At 31.9% G+C, this 15,194-nt stretch overlaps 1 long non-coding RNA gene and 1 pseudogene across 1 annotated transcript; one reads left to right on the top strand and one right to left on the bottom strand.

Moving 5' to 3' along the window:
* On the bottom strand, positions 6,803–8,351 carry LOC110267618. Its single transcript, XR_002355436.1, has 2 exons — positions 7,807–8,351; positions 6,803–6,992 (listed from the first exon to the last, which is right to left on the bottom strand). It is a non-coding gene; the product is annotated as an uncharacterized LOC110267618 (long non-coding RNA).
* On the top strand, positions 8,676–11,675 carry LOC107621668 (annotated as a pseudogene).

The following is a 15,194-nucleotide window of genomic DNA, read 5'->3' as shown; positions in this document are numbered from 1 at the left end:
AAATTCAAACTCAAAGAGTTTCCCAATTAAGTGCTTGTGATGTTCTTATTTCAAGCTAAGCTTGAAGACAAAACACTTAGAGTCATGGCTAGGCTCAAGGTGCAAAGCACCAAATAAAAGAAAAAGAGCTGTGTTCAAGAATCAATTAGAGCCTAAAGAAGAGAATCTATAATATCATCCGAATTCTAGTTTTGAAGGGCACAAATACTTCTGAGCTCCAAAGGATAATGAGATGCTGAACCTATTCAGAATTAGAGTGTCATAAGCCCTATTCAGTAACTAGATCTGAGCTTAAATGACAACTCAAAGTCTTAAGCGTTTTCTCTTCTTGGTCCTATATTGTTTTGGTTGCTTGAGGACAAGCAACAGTTTAAGGTTAGGAGCTCTGTTTATTTCTATGGATTAGAACTATTGCTTTTCTATTTTAATTAATGTATTGATTCAATTCTAAGTATTGTTTTCGTTCTTAATCTTATGAATTGGGTGGAATGAGAGTATGTCCCTTTTTCTACTTAAGTTCTTATGATTCTCAAGAGAGTTATCTGGCTTGAACTACAGCTTGAAAACAAATTCCTCCTAAATTGCTAATTACATGAACTAATTGGGATATGTGACATAAGATCCTGTTAGCTTTGGGTAATTAGGGGTTTTGTGGCGTTAAACTAGTCTTCTGAACTTAACCCTCTAATCGGAATTAAGTGACCACGAGAGTGGCGGTTAATGAAGATTAGAGGAGGCTAAATCACTAAGAGATTAGGCTAAATCATGCATTGTTAAAATAGTTGGTAAGAACTTTTAATCCAGAAAGATAAACATTTCCGAAGCCTTAACTGTTTTCTCACACTGCTTTCACACCAAACTGTTTATTGCTTTCTTTATTTGCTTATTTATTGTTCTATGCGATTTCAACCTTCAAAACCGTTTTCTGATTCACCTAACTAAGTCAAACTTGACAACCACTGCTTGCTCAGTCCGACAATCCTCGTGGGATCGACCCTCACTCACCTGAGGTATTACTTGGATGACCCGGTGTATTTGCCGGTTAAGCTGTTGGGAAATTTGAATTCCTGCACCACATTTGGCATCCCGAAACCTTATATCTTATATATTGGGCACTGTTACCATACTGAGAACCTTACATTTGCCTTCCGCTGCGTCACTCTAATTATTCGTCACTAATAACTCGAATTACTCCACTACATGGAACATAAATTTTCCTTTAAACCAAATACTGCTTTTATAACATTTTTCAAAACCTTCAAAACAAGTTCAATCTAAACTAATTCATTGTTAAAAATTTTTCAAAAGACTCAAAAATTATTTATTCTTAAATTAATTACTTTAAATCATGATTTTTCTTAAATTCATTAAAATCCTTACATCATAGCTTTTCAAATTTAAATCCTTTCCGATGAGTTAAATTACAAACCAAATGCACAAATTAACAAAATCATAGAACTCACTTTTATTTGTAAACCATATTATTCAAACCAAGAGTTCCGACCCAAATTCAAAACCAAATCATTTAAACCAAAGGTTCCAAACCAAATTTGAAAATAATTCTAAGCTTTAAACTTTTTTAGCATGATTCAAGGCCATACTGGTTAGAAATTGAAAATTCTAATTAAAAACTACAAAATTATTTCCTCATTCTATAGCTGCATCAGTTGGAACTTCCCCTGCCGCCAATGCTAAACCTCACCCATCAACTGATATGCCGCAAAATCCACGAACTGGTTTTCCGGAATATGTTGAGCTCGTAATGCATTAGCTAGGTTAATCATCCTCACTATCTCTCCGTTAATGTGATTGACCTCATCCGCGAGTTGCCATTCGGGTTTCTTTTCCACACCAAACAATCAATATCAAGATGATCAGTCTCAATATCCCAAGCTCGGTGCTTCAATTTTCCCAAAAGTACTCACAAACAAACATGATATGCATATCAAACAGATATCCTAAATAGCACGAAAGAAAAACGACCCAGAGTGTGCAACAAAGCACAATTGGTCCATCCCTCAGGCTCACGAGGACAAACTACTCTGATACCATAAATGTAACACCCTGTTTTCCTCAAATTTTATATCATTTTAAATCTCTTGAAATCATCTTTAATTTAAAATAAAAATTATTCAATTTCAATGTTTGAGGCTCAAGTTATGATCCACCAAAGTTCACCAAAAATCAAGTTTTACACAAAAATATCAAAGTTCTCTAGTTCCTAAATTCCAAATCAAACCAAACCAAAACATACCCAATTTTATCACAAAACACTATCACATACTACACTTTACCATTTCATTGTATTTTCATTACTTCTACACCTAATTTACTCAACTTTTCCATCATAAATCAACACAAATCTATAATTCCAATTCAATATTTTCATACCAATAATTTACACAATCTAATTCCTCATAATTTACAATATCATCACATCACAATCATTATATCACAATTATCATCACAAACTAGAGTGGGAATTTTGAGTTTCTACCTACAAACCTTCATTATAAATGACGGACTCAGCAAGAGCTTTGCGTAGCCGTAAACGGCTCGTCAATTGGAGCTCCGGATCAAAAGTTATGAGTGAAACAAGATGAAGGTGAATAGTGTTCTTCTGCCTTCTCCTCTCCACTCATCTCAGCGTCTGTCCTCTCTCAATTTAGGGTAAAATGAGTTGAATGCTCATTAAAAGAGATTTAGATATGTTGGATTTGGGCCCAACTTGGGCCCGGTCCAATCTGTTAGCATTTTTACCCCGTTTGGCCCACTTTGGGCCAAAACCTTTAAAATTAGCACCCGGTTTTTTATTCTAAATTATTTTTATCCTTTTAAAACAATAAATTCAATTTTCAAAATTATATTTGTCTCAATACGCGGTACTTGTCAAACTAGAGCCGGCTCCAATCTGTTAGCATTTTTACCCCGTTTGACCCACTTTGGGCCAAAACCTTTAAAATTAGCGCCCGGTTTTTTATTCTAAATTATTTTTATCCTTTTAAAACAATAAATTCAATTTTCAAAATTATATTTGTCTCAATACGCGGTACTGGTCAAACTAGAGCCAATACTGCCGGCTTAAGTGCCAGTACGTATTTTTATAAAAAAAAAATTCGTAAAAGATACATTTTCCCACTCAAAAAAATTTATTGAATTCAGATTTCACCTTTTTATTTACAAAATATCATTTCTATATTTTTGAACCTAGTCTGTGCAGTTAAAAATTATTATTTTATTAAAATCGTTACTCCGGTTCTTACAAATTAGGTCTCTTAAATTCCAAAACATGAATCTCTTTCGTCTTGGAGTAAATTGCCGTTACCAAAACTACGACCAGTACTTATTCTTTGTCTCTATCATCAACACCATTGTGTCCTCACCAATTCTCACCATCACCACCACCACCATCATTTTGTTCTTGTCTCCATCATCATCATGCCTCACCCATTTCCACCATCTCATTCAACTTATCCTTGTCCTTTGCATACCCATAACCCATCATCATCCATCCTCCATCCTCACGTTCACTAACTATCCTACTTCATTATCTCACCCTCACTCCCACATCACCGTCACTATTATCATATCCTTGAATTCTGATGCCTCTCTCTCTCTCTCTCTCTCTCTCTCTCTCTCTCTCTCTCTCTCTCTCTGACCTCATGGGAGTGGTTGCCACGACATTAACCGCAGATGAAAAATTGCTGCCGGAGGAGAAGAGTGGTGTCACAATAGCGCCGAAGCAGAAATATCTTCAAGGAGGAGGACACGACATGCGGACGGGCAAGAGGTCAAAGAGACTTCTAAGGCGGATTAGGGGTCACCGATTAAGATGATACTCTGGTTTTTCAAATCGGGGAGGCACGGTGATGGCCTTACGTGGCAATGTATATGCGACAGCAAACATGACTTCAGGAGACGGTCAGGGGCACAGAGTGCGAGGCTCGGTCTCGGCATCTTGCAACATGTGGTGAAGAAGTCTCCAGTGGCAATGTCTTCTTGGAATGAAGTGTTGATGGAGAAGAAGAAAGGGGAGATGGAAACTCTGGGTCTCAACAAGGATGAGGCAGGTTTCAGGTGGGTTCTCCTTGAACGATGCCCTTTTTATATTGTCAGGATGGCACTTAACAATATACGTCAGCACTATTAAGATGGCAGTTTACTCGGAGACCAATGGAGACTTACGTTTTTCAATTTAAAGGACGTAGTTGGACATTTACAAAAGTCAAGAATTTAATTGATGCGTGATTTGAATATCGGAGACCAAATTGAACATTTACTCGAAAAATAAAACATGTTTAATTGTTAGGATAGAAACACGAAAGAAGAAAAAATTGTAGACACAAACTTAATGAAGTATTTTGGATCAGATCTTTATTCTTCCTTCATAATTCTGAATGGAAAAGTATGAAGAGCCAATGTAATTGGTATACAATGTGTACAATGGTAGTGAACACAAAAATAAATAACACTTTTAAAATTAGAGTAAACGTGGGTAATTTTCATTTTTAACTCAAATTGGACTAAATAAATAGCCCATTGTACACATTGTACAGATATCTCATTAGCTCCTTAGCAAAATTCTAAATGAATTTACTTTTCTTCTACTTGTCCTTGTCCTTTCTCTTCACTACCTCCTCCTTCGTTTTTGTTCTTTGTTACTTTACCTCTTTTACCTTTTCATCATTTTATACTTTCTCTATATTTTGATTTTCTCCTCTTTCGTCTGTTTTTTTTTCCTTTTCTTCCGCGGTTATTCTTTCTCTCTTCTGTCTCTCTTTCTTTTCTCTTACATATGAAGGGAACATTGAAAATAAAAGTGATTAGATTAAAAATGCTAGCCTAATAATACAAGAAAGAAACTATAGGTTAGAAGAAATTTTTATATTTTAATTAGAATTGACAATTTTGGTATTTTATACATATTTATGTGACTTGCCCATTCTAATAAGGATAGACAACGATCCTTTTTTAATTCTATCCACTATAATGAAATATAATACAAATTATTTTTATTGTCTTTCTTTGTCTCTAATATCTTGGAAGTTGAAGCACATAGTAAATTTTTATCTAGCTACTTTTGTTCGGTCTTTATAATATAACAAATCCGCACTATACCATATGAATTTTTTTTTTTTTGTTCACTACAGCTAAAGTCAAATTCAAATTCGAATGTGGTTGTTCGATAGGCATATGATATGTTATTATTTTTTTTTGTCATTTATTACTCGGTCATTGCCGGGGATCGATCCCGGATGAAGAATATTAAAAAACATTATATTTTGTCATTCAACTAAAGGCTCAAAGACATGTAATATGCCACTTTTTTTATGTCAGAATATAATATAAGGAAGGTGTTCACGTGTGCCCATGTATTTTTGCAGAACAGCAGTGTTTCCATTGGTATGTCCGCAAAGATATAATGTAAAATATTAGAAGGGCAGGGATTGATGGGACACTTTCTTGTGTGGAAATCCCATCAATAGAGTGTTGGGTGGGATAGCAAATGGTGTGGAAGTTATGCTGTGCATGTTGAGAGTAATTGTCGGTTTTGTCCAATTTTAAAGAAGCCTACGTATGTGGAGCCAGAATTTGCTGCAGAAGTGCAATAGCACTTTAGCCGAGCCGAAATGGTTGTGGGCTGCAGGAAGATATGTGTGGCCCATTTAAGGTTTGAGTGCGAAGGATTGGACTATCATTCAATGGGTATCACTAATGGACTAAAGACATCTAATGAGTTGGGTTTTACCGGTGGAAATCCGTTAAATTTTTTCATCCGGTCGGAAGTGGTGTTTACTATCTGTTGGTTTGGAAGGAAGGTAAGGATTCCCAAAAAAATACAAAAGTTAGGCAGAAGGTAAGAATGAGAATGGTTGAACACTTACAGGCGTAAAATTGGTGAATAAATTTAACGATTATTAGTTGATAGTACGGAACAAATTTTTTGTTTAAATTATGTAAGTAATTGAGTAAAAGATTTCAATAAAAAACTAATTTGAAAAATATCTGAGAAAAAAAATTTCATTGTGAATATTGTTCGTTGTGTAAGCTAAGGCCCTAAAATAGAAATTTAGTCGATTTAGTGTAGTTTATCGATAACGTGTTCTAGTTATGTATTGTGCTAACAACGTAGTGTGTGTTTAGATTAAAATTTGTATTAAATTTTTTTTTTTTGTGAAATTGATTTTAGTTATAAGTACATTGGTATTAATGTGATTTATGATTAATAACTTTATATTAGGATAAATCATAATAAAATAAATGTCGTTTAGTTGATAATTTTCAAAATCTGTTTTAAGTGAAAATTGAGTCGGAGGACATGAAATTTAATAAATATTTTAAAAAATAATTTTTTTTTTTTATGTAAAACAAGGAATAAAAATTTGAAGAAGATATTATTAATGAATGTTATTGCAAGTTCATTTATCAAATTTAATTTTCTGTCCGTTAGTTTCAAGCTAAGGTCGCTGAGAATGTGCTAAAAGGTTGTTAATGTTGCACTGATTGAGTTACTTGTTGACATGCAGGGGAAAAAAATCGACCTATCTTAAATGTTTGTTATCTTTATAACAGTTTGAAGGAGAAAGAAAAAATCGATTTGAGTGAAGGTTTTTGAGAATCTTACTGTTGCAATCTCTAAGGAGTTAATTTTGTGAACTACATTTTTTGAGTTAATTTTGTTAATTTTGAGAATCTTATTGTACTAAACATTTTTTCATCAACTTCATTCCTTCTTAGCTCAATAGTTCATAATACTTATGGTGTAAATTAAATCTTTTTCACAAAATTAAGGGGACCCAAAGAAAGGTGGAAAAGCTTGCTGTCCACTAATGGGTAATGCCATAGAGGTGCATAACACAAAGATGCAGGTCCAAGTAAAATAAAGAAAGGAATATAGTCATATAAAAGGAATAAGTAAATGGTGAAAACCCCTCCTGCTCAATATCCCTCAACGCTAAGATTCCAACACAAGTTTCTCCATTCACCGACCACTGTTCAGCAAAGGAATCGCAATTGGCCACTCAACAAATAATGTGAGATAAGAACAAATTTATACACTTCCATCTCTAAATTAAGCACTCGTATACAAAAAATGTCTTTTCAGGCTACCACATTAAAAACCATACATCAACATTCAACCTTACAAGACAAGTGCACCGCTTTAACATACATCTATATACTCATATGAATGCAACATTCATATTTCCAGCAAATATATATGGTAACATATATAATTTAGCTCCAACTAAATACCACCAACAGAAGAAGCAGTTCAAATATGCAGCAATATTTAAAATAATAAAATAAATCTGCCACAGCAAAAAAGCATGTATATAGACCTATTCTGTTTGACAATTATGATCACAACCAGATAACTGAAACAGCACAAGTTTCCTTTTGCACTTGCATCTATCACCTATCAAACTAATCACGAGTGATTAACAAAGTAGAACAACTACTATCACATAAGCTACAATAGAATAGTAACAAGCAGATAGAGGTGTGATTCATCCCACACTTCCATTCAAGGTTATGAAATAGAAATCTCTATTACCATTCAGAGCAATTCAAGCCTCAAATTATCTCAATTCTTAACACTCAAACTTAACTCACTTCACCATTAGCATTTACTTTGATCAGGCTTTCGATACTTACATTTCCTAAGTCACTAAAATATTGCCCAACAACTTCGTTATTGCTGCTCTAACCAAGTACCTTGCACTTCACCATTCCACAATCTTTCATTCTAGCAAAATCAAATCAAAGCCCCAACCTACTCTGCATAATGAAAACAATAAAACTTACCAAAAAGAACAAGAGGGATTTAGATCCTGAAAAGATTTCCTCACCGGCATCAATCCCGCAAAGAATCAAACCCTAAACCCACATCCACAGACGGTGCCTCGTTAACTATGATCCGTTTCTATTCATTTCTTACCACCACCGATCCGCACACCAGCGAGCTTCACCCACGCCATTATTGTCCCAATGACCCACAATCGAACAATGCTTCTCCCCCTTCATCTTCACATTCTCCGCCACCACCCAAACAACAGGTCTCCTCTGCGTGAGTTCTTTTCCTACTGTTTCGATTTAATATACCTCCAGTCGATGTCGAAGCCGACTGATTCCAAGCACAGATCTCACGGCAAGCTTTATCTACTACCCATCTAAGCTGGTCATTTTCGACAAAGAAATTCCCAACTTAGGGTCATTTCCGTCAATTCCAACCTCAGAAAACAACAAAACTTAAGTGGGAAACTTGTTCGTACCGAGAACATCAAAGTTCCGAAACCGTACACAAGAACACCAGATAATTTTCCTATAATATGCCACTTGAATAAGGTCTCCTACCCCTTGGCAGCTTATGATTGTTTTTTATTTTGGTCAGACCTTTATTTATTTATTTATTTATTTTTGTCATACACACTTACTTACACTAAAAATTTCATCACTAGCTGGATATATTGGCCATTGGTACCTTAACATTAATTTTGGGCCTAGAGGGGTTTGGTAGACTGCAACTCTATTACGAATCTAATTTTGGGCCTAGATCAGCCCATATAATATTAAAATGCCCAGTACCGAAATGAAACTCTTTAGCACAGAGGCCCATTAAAATTTTTGCTGGTTGTGTTGCAGTAGTTCGAGTTTTCGAGCTCCTCTTTTTCGTTGTCTGAGGTTTTGAAAGTTGAAGACATTTAGGGACGCCTAGTTTCAAAGTTCTAACCATTCCCATAGAGCTTAACGTACATCTCCAAAATTTCTTCATACCCTCCTATTCGAAATCCTAATTTGCTGCCATGACGGAAGTAAACGCCCAATTTTTATTAATTTAATTTCCCTAATTGTATTCCAATGCTTTAGCTTTCTCTAGTTTTTTCTTTTAAATTTACCTTCTATGTTCTCGCACTCAAAATTACTTTTACCACGTTAATTCTCAGTTGTGATACTAGATGTGGCAGATTTGGTACCTAAAAGCCAAATCAATGTAATATTATTTTGGTTTTGTAAATTATAATAATTCACAGAAGTGTAGTTTGATGAAACTGTAAGCTGTGTGCATTTCACTACATTGTTAATATGATATGACTTCTGATTGCTAATGTTGTCAAGTCAACAAATATTTTCAAACCGAAGGTAGTTCTATTGTTTGCATTATATGATCCTGCTTCCTTCATTAGAGAAGAATGCAAATATTAATGTGGATTATTGAGATGTGGTAGTTTGTTCACTTTTACGATGTGTGTAAGTTAGATTTGTGAGTTGTAATGGATTTTGATTGGAGGCACTTTGTTATTGATTACATTTTTTTGTTCTCAGTACTGGGTGAGCCAGGGGAACAAATGGTGTGACTTTTGTAAAATTTATATATCGAACAATCCTTCGAGCATTAGAAATCATGAGCTTGGTCAACGCCACAAAGACAATGTCGCCAAGAGGCTAGCTGTTATGCAAAAGGAGAATGCTGCTAAGGAGAAAGAGCAGAAGGAAACAGCTCACGCCCTTGAGCAAATTGAAGCGGTAAGATCTTTTTACACTTCTCTTATTGATTAAAATGATGCTTACCTAGCTCTTTCTTTCACTGTTTCGAAAACCCTTTGAGTATATACTAGCTTCTGATATAGAAGCGTATGATTTAGATTTATTTCTATGTATATGCCTTTTGTCTAGTTTCACTGGAAAGCTTGCTTGTGAATTAGTAATCATTGCATTTGAAAGAAATGAGATAGCACTTGTTGTGAAAAAGTTAAAAAACAAAGATGATAAAATCACCTTAGTCGGTTCTTTAGTAATAAGAGTATATCAGATCGAGGGCTGTCCGATAGATAGATATTAGATGGGGTTAGAAAATTATATACAAAACCATTTTCATAACTTAGTTTTAATAGCTTGTCTACGACCATGATTTATGATAATAAACAGTATCTTATGTGATCCACATGGCTAATGCATAACTCACAATTCCACATGTATACTATTGCTTATAGTCCAAATATAAGACCTGATTTCAGAATAGCCTTCAAATTCCAAAGGGACTATACAATTTTAGCAACTACGGATTAGGAACTCAAAAATAGGTTGTACAGAATTTGGAAATATCTGGACAAGTGCTAATGTTTTATATGCATTTACACTCAGATGTATAACTTTTGTTATATCCGTGTTCTCTCTTGCAGAAAGCACAGCGCAGCTATCAAAAGGATAAAGCAAAGTTTGGGGAAACCAGAGAATCTCATGAATTGGATGACCAAGGTTGTAAGTATGAGTTTTTGTTTATTTATTTTCTGTATACATGTCTATTAATAATTAATTGGCTTAGTTTGATAGCATTCTGTAGGTATCCCAGAATTAACTCCATAAATAAAAGATAAGGAAATAAAAACTGTTGAACATTTGCAATTTCTTGTATAATCAATCAACTATCTGTGGTAGATTGAGGAGACATAGTCCTCTGTAGATAATAAATAAAAGACCAAATTAACTATCCTTCAAGAATTAAGAGTACTGTGTTGTGTTTCAAGAAACTTCCTAGATAATGTCGAAAATTAGATATGTTTTCATGTCACACCAAGATTAATGAAATGGAAAAATTAGTCGAATAACTATTAACCTTTTTTCCCCTTAGAGAAATTTGGAACTGCTTTGCCTTTTCTCATACTGTGTATCGTTATTTGTTCTCAGTTGAGATTTAAACAAAAAATACATTTTTGCTGCTGTTAAGCATCGATAAAATATCCACTTAGCTTTATATACTCAACTCATGTAACTATGCATTGCGAGTTTCAAGCGTATTTTGTCATGCAATTCTATTTTATGCATACCTGAAGTTGACTGCATAATTTGCAGAATGGCAGTTTGATGACAGTCCAGGTTACTACTACGATAAAACAAATGGATTTTGCAATGATCCAAAATCAGGGTTTTACTATTCTGATGCTATAGGTTTGGGCCTTATTCTTCTCCTTCTCTCATTTTACTATATGAAGTAATATTATATTGATTATTTGATTTCGTCTGTGATTAAGTGACATTACACACTATATCTATAAGTCAATATCGTAGATTATTTAAAACGAAAGGGTGTCGTCTGCAATATCGCCTTCAATGTAATTTACCCTATTAGTTATGGATGGGATCTTTACTCAAGGAAATTTCAACAGGGAAGTGGGTGACTCAAGAAGAAGCATATGCCTCACCTCAGTTTTCGTCAAATGCTAGGATAAGTGGACCAAATTCAAACTCTTTGTCAACTTCACAATCAAAATCAGTTGAAAAGAAAACTGAAAATAAATCTCAAAATGAACTTTCACCGGGGCAAGTTGTTAGTTCTTCTTTGAATCCCAGAAAAAATGTGAAAGATGCCTATTCATCTCTTACTGTCGGCAAGAGAAAGAGAGCTGAAGAGAAGTCCAAAGCCAAAGTTATCTCTGAAGAAGAGAAAGCAGCTCTTAAGGCAAGAGAAGCTGAAAAGAGTAGAAGAGAGGGAGAAATCCTTGTTTGGTTTATACAGTAAACCTTACTAAGTTTGGAAAATTACGTTAACACCCTTCTTCTTCACCCTAAATTTTGTGGGTTATACTTCCTTTGCCTTGTTCTGTTAAAGTAGATGTTGTAATTCTCCCTGTGATTGCACCTTGTAAGATTAATATGTTCCATTTATTTTATACTTGTATATATTTTTTGGCCATTTTGCATGCATATTAACCTCGCTTATAATTTTTGACAATGATTAAATATCACATCACTAATGTGGTTTTCACATGCATTTGAGCATACTACAGTGTACATCATGACAATATAACAAGATTTGTTTCGGCTCATATAACTTAAACCAGTATCTATATATCTTTTTAATATTATCTTTTATTCCATTTTTAGAGGAGAGAGAAAATAAAAAATAAATATTTTTTAAATTTTTTAAATAATTGATACGTAAAAGTGAATATTTAAATTAAATAACAATAAATCTTTAAAAAAGTTCACTAAAAATTGAAAATTAAAGAATAATTAGCATTTCTAAACTTAAAATTAGCATGAAAATAAATTTTCGTATCCGTTTGAAATTATTTAATTTAATGGATCAATACGTTCTGGTTGTTATCGAGCCGTGATATAATATTTTAAAGAAAATGAAAAATAAATCTTTTATCTTTCATCTACAAATGAATTTTTTAACTTTTGTAAATAGGGATATATGGATTTCTGTGTACTGAATTCAAACCATCTGATAGAAAAATCTGTGTCTTCTATTTATTTAAGTCAGATATTTACTTGTATTTTAGTTTGACAAGAGATTTATTTGTCTTCTATTTTTATTTTTATACTATAGAATCTAACGTAAATCACGCTCATTTCATGTGTCACGCGCCAATCAATAATCAATCTATCCTTTTCGCTATATATATATATATATATATATACTCACCTAATGCTCAATCAAAAACCCACGTCAATACATTAGATAGACTTTTCGGATTCTTTTTCTAAACTCAAATAAAAAAAATCTTTAATTTAAAAAAAATTATTCTATCTTTAATTTCCATAATTACGTGTTTCTATCATTTAATTTATTTAATACACCATGTGCTAACACTAACGGTATTTTTTTAAAAAAAATATATTGATAAAAATAGATATAATATAATTACAAATATAACATAAATAAATAAAATATATAAATAAATGCAAAACCAATATGTTTACCAATGTCTTTGTTAAATTTTATAAATTAGAGAATAAATTATGTATTCGGCTGCTCGGTGATCACATAAATGATCAAGTAATTAGATTGTAAATTGATCTCATAGTGTACATCTTATTTTTTCTCATTTTTGAATGAAAGTGAGAATTACGAAAGTAAGTAGTAATACATAAAGAAAAAAAATTGCAACACAACACATAATTATTACCAAAAGAAATATTCATATTAAAATATTAAAATTTTACATACTGCAAATCATGAAGATCATCAATCATAATGTACTGATCACTTTTCTCTATTTTTGACCATGATATAAGTTTTTCTTTTCCCGTCAAGAGTCTAATAACATTTAATTGAACAAAAAATAATTGAATTAAAAGTAACAAATTAAGAATAAATGAGTGAATAATATAAGAAATTATAACTTCGTACGTATATAAAATAAAGAAAATTGACTGATTTATTTTATGTTAAACGATAAAATTAACAATAGTATATTAATAAAAGGATATCCTTTAAAAAAAGTCACAATACAATTTCAAATATTTTCATAAATAAACTGTTAAAATTTTTGTTGTCAATAAAATGATGCTATTATACAATTTTTTGGCAAAATTGAAAATCAAAAGGAAAATAATTGTGTGTGAGTTAATATAAATTAATTACGTACCAAATAAGTAGAATCATTCATTTGTTTGTTTCAATATATCAGTATGGGCAAGCAAATTAAAATGATTATCTGAAATTTTACGATCATCGACGGTGTGTACTATCGTGACTCCTTCTTAAAAGATATTTTGTATGTGTGTACAGTCAGAAGATATATTCCGCTTGATTTCTCAATCTCAAAATTTGAGAAGACATAGACCTTCCTTTCTACTAATTCATTCTCAAATATTTTTATCAAATAATTCTTGATTGAATAATAAATTTTATCATACTACAAAATAAATTAAATATAAAAGCTATTAGCATTTACAAAGCTATTAAAAAAAATTGTCTTTGACTTGTGAAATGGTGTACTTATAAAATTAACTTAAAATATGAACTACAAATATTTATAAGAATTAATTTTGATGCACTGACGGTGTAAAGTAGTTTTACACATGCATCTAATTACGTAATGACACATCAATAAAAATAAATACCTTTCACATTGACCGTGTGAGTGGTCATCCAAAAAAACGTATGTGATTGCACAACTGTGTTACACTATCAGTGCATCGAAATTAAACTCTATTTATAAATTGAACTTAGCATTACTTGAAAAAATTTAGTAAATGAATAAATTAATCTTATCATCTATTAGAACTATTTCTATGTAAGCCGTCTTACTCTTGTCAAACTTGGATGAGACTTTCTATAGCCTTATAATTTTTGTCTTTATTTTTCATATTTTCTCTTCGTATAATCTATTATAGGTGATATTATTGATAGAATCGTAGTCAATAGTCATTAGGTATGGAAAAAAAATAGAATAAAGATTATATCAAAATTATAAATTTTTTAAATGATAACATGAAAGGAAATTTACTATTGCTTATTATATATACTAATATGTCAATAATTTTAAAAATATACTAATAATACGAATAGTTTAAGGATAATTGTACTACAGTTATAATAAATTTAGTTATTACTCTAAATAAATAAAATAAATAATATATTTGAAAACTAAAGAAAAAAAGATTAGCGGTAATTATGTTTAGAAAATTTTTATAAATTAATATATATATATATATATATATATATATATATATATATGATTATTTTTTATTCAACAATCGAGTAATAATTTTTTTATTTTCTAAAACTAATTTAATCAAATAATACTAATATTAGAACTAAATTATTTAAATAATATTTAATCTATTCTAATCCTTAGATACGTATAGATTAGAGTCAATCTTGTAACACCCAACCGAAATAACATCATAAGATCGAACATTTAGAATCCATTCAAATTTAGACTATCTTCTTATTAAAATTGTCAAACTAAATTGACTTTTATTCTCCTCAATGGCATTGCATTAATGCACTAGAAGGCTGGTAGTTTCTGAAAAAAAAAATCACAATATGTTATAAAATTACTTTTAATACAAAAAGCTTAAGAGAAGAAAATTTAAATATAATACCAATCTTTGAATTACATCTTCAAGGTTGACACGAATTTTTCAAAACTGAACCTAAATTGAGAAAATTCATTATATGCTCTACTTCGAATATTTTCAGACAAACGTAGAAAACATGGAAGGGATGTGATTTGAACTTGACCTACAAAATTTTTTAGAAACAATTGCCCAATCAAAGAAGAATAACAGATTAGATTCATTTTGGAAGGAAAACAGAGTCACGAGGGATCGACACCTCACCTTCATTAGTCGGGGGAAAACCCAATTTTAGTATATTAAGTAGATACATGAAATTCGTTTAATCTTTGGCAAATTTTTCTATACTAAGTTATAAATAAAAAAATGATACCTTTTGT

The sequence above is a fragment of the Arachis ipaensis genome, chromosome B10, assembly GCF_000816755.2.
Source record: "Arachis ipaensis cultivar K30076 chromosome B10, Araip1.1, whole genome shotgun sequence".
NCBI lineage: Eukaryota > Viridiplantae > Streptophyta > Magnoliopsida > Fabales > Fabaceae > Arachis > Arachis ipaensis.
This window is presented reverse-complemented; position numbering and strand designations above follow the sequence as displayed.